At 41.5% G+C, this 2,766-nt stretch overlaps 1 long non-coding RNA gene across 1 annotated transcript; it reads right to left on the bottom strand.

Annotated features, from left to right (window-relative positions):
* Positions 1-327: 327 nt before the first annotated feature.
* LOC146072393 (uncharacterized) lies at positions 328-2,419 on the bottom strand. Its single transcript, XR_014473106.1, has 2 exons — positions 1,758-2,419; positions 328-543 (listed from the first exon to the last, which is right to left on the bottom strand). It is a non-coding gene; the product is annotated as an uncharacterized LOC146072393 (long non-coding RNA).
* Positions 2,420-2,766: the final 347 nt, after the last annotated feature.

The raw sequence follows: 2,766 nt of genomic DNA, 5'->3' as shown, positions 1-2,766 counted from the left end.
TCGGCAGCCCAGATACTACATAAGTACCATATAACCCTTAGGGCCAGATGTATCAGGCTTCAAAAAGTGATTAAGTGAAGAGTAATAAACAACCAGCCAATCAACTCCTACCTGTGATTTTTCAAATGCAGCCTGTAAAATGGCAGGTATGAGCTGATTGGCTGACTGTTTATCACTCTCCACTTTATCACTTTTTGAAGCTTGATACATCTGGCCTTTAATGTATAATACAGACTCAGAGCTACTATAGAATGACCATACAATTACGATCTTGGAAATCTAATGGATACTTACTTACTGAATAAGCAATAAATCAACCAGAGAACATGAATTTTAAATTATTTATTGCTGAAAAAATATAAAACATAAAAATACTAGGAAATGTTGACCTGATATTTCTGCGACCAGAGCAGACTATATAGTGCAAATTGGGCACCAGTAAATCAGTGTCAACCTTCTCTGATCGACGAAGGCAATGTGAACATGTAGGAGCTCCTGTCAAAAATCATCATGTATTTCTGTGGAAAGTCTTATAGTCACAGCCTGAAAAGACACAAATTAGGACACTCATTAGGAGAAATAGTGTAGTGCTTATGGACACTGATAAATGAAGGTTATGCAAATTAATATTATATATAATTCTATACATAATTACTCCTATCTAAAGTTATGATCTGGTAGACAAATTTGCCAAAGCTAGAACAGCCGGTAAGAGGGAGATGATTTTCTATAGAGCAGTGGTTCTCAAACTCTGTCCCCAGGACCCCACACAGTTCACACTTTCCAGGTCATCTGACAGTTGCACAGGTTACTAAGCCCCATACACACTAGAGGGGCTCGTGAGCGATAAGATTCACAATATCATCTAGTGTGTACACTCAATGGGGTTTATTCAACGGTTTCTATGAGCAGTGCTGCCTTCTCGCTGTCACAGCTCGCAGGTCAGTATTCAACTGCCCCTCCTGCACACGGCATTTCCCCCTCACTAGGTTTTTGGAGTGAGGTTGAAACGGCATAAGCGGACGCTAAAACAGCAAGGCTTGTGGCTAAATGCAGCAGGCTCCCTGCATTAGCTGCCGTCCACTGAAAGTGAGGATTTCCCTGGCATGTTGAATAGGGTAAGCAGCCGGCACTGGGGTTAAACGGCGAGGATCATTGAATACGGGCCATATGGTTAATGATATGCCCTCCTGCACGTCGTTAATCATGATTTATGTCCACAGAACGTGCAGGTCAATTTCTCTATATAGCCAAAATAGCCCGCATGTTCTGCAGGTCTCGATGATGTCACATAATGATATCAGTTACCAATGGCGTTCAGTGTGTATGCTCAATATCATTTGCCCAGAGGTTCAGAGAAAACGCTGACTACCTGTCTATTGAACATCTTTCATATCATCTAGTGTGTATGGGCCTTTACTCACTGACACATTTTAAAAGATCCACAGGTGGAGCTAATTATCTCACTTGTGATTCTGTGAGGAGACATGATAAGCATTTCCTGTGTGGGGTCCTCAGGACAGAGTTTGAGAACCTATGCAATAGAGATTTCGAGTATCCATACACACTGACAGGGTCCTGAATGCATAATGGACCATGAAAAACAAAAATGTCAAAACTCATGTAAAAAGGAAAATAAAAACAATTTAATGCAGCGCAAAATACTATTCCAAGACCATATAATCTCCAGTATGAGGTAACATTGGAAATGCTAATGTCTGATCTCATTAAATGCGTTGATTGTAATTTATACCAACCTGGAAATCTCTGATAAAAGTAAGAAAAAATGTAACAAATCCAAAAGCCACGATCCACTCACAGATGGCACTTGCTTGGTGATATGGGGATGGCTGTAGGAAGAGAAGGGGTTAGTAGAGGACTCTCAACAATTTGACATTATGAGGACATTACCAGAGGCAAACACTGCCAGTCAACATTAGTCAGATGTTCTTAAAAACTTGTCCCGATGCATTCAGTAAATGTTGCTGACAGGCACGGTGTGATACCCAAAAAGAGTTTTCCAGTAGAGCACCCATTTTGTTTTAGGAATAGGATAATATATCATTCTCTGTTCTCTACTTTTGGGGGAGAAAATAACTTCCACATGCAGTGCAATTGGAATTTTTGACTGGCTATTTAAGGGAATGTCCTGTTCATTTATTTATGTTCAAGGTGAGAAAAAGGGGCATGTTTGGCCCCGAAAACGTTGGCTCATTTGAGATTACATTACTGCACTAAATAAATCACTTTTGGATATTTGATGAGACTCCCGAGTGCCACTGCATACTACCCTATCTATTACTCACGTCACAGGGGGCATAGGAGCGGCTGTACAAGTAAGCCGAGTGCTGGACCTACACAAAGGCATGGTATCAGAAAAGGAGGTGTTACCCATTACACATTATGGAACACACCGTAATGCCCATTACACATTATGGAACATACCATAATGCCCATTACACATTATGGAATACACCGTACTGCTTATTACAGAATATTACACAATCCATTATACCCATTACACATTATGGAACACACCATTATGCCCATGACCAATGTTCCCTCTAATTTTATGAAGGCTGTGTGCGGCAAAAGATTTTGTTTGTGCAACTTTGGAAGGAAATTTTTATTTTTGTGCGTCACTTATGTTAGGCGCCGTGGGAGCGCTTCTGGAAGGACAGAGCGGCATGTACGCTTAGCCGCCTGTCCTTCCGGCTCTGACGTCCGGTTGCCTAGCAACCAGGGACGCCGGAGGACGCAGCGTCG

Source organism: Crinia signifera, chromosome 4 (assembly GCF_055691185.1).
Source record: "Crinia signifera chromosome 4, ASM5569118v1, whole genome shotgun sequence".
Taxonomy (NCBI): domain Eukaryota; kingdom Metazoa; phylum Chordata; class Amphibia; order Anura; family Myobatrachidae; genus Crinia; species Crinia signifera.
Note: the sequence above shows the minus strand (reverse complement) of the source record. Positions and strands in the feature narration are given on the sequence as shown.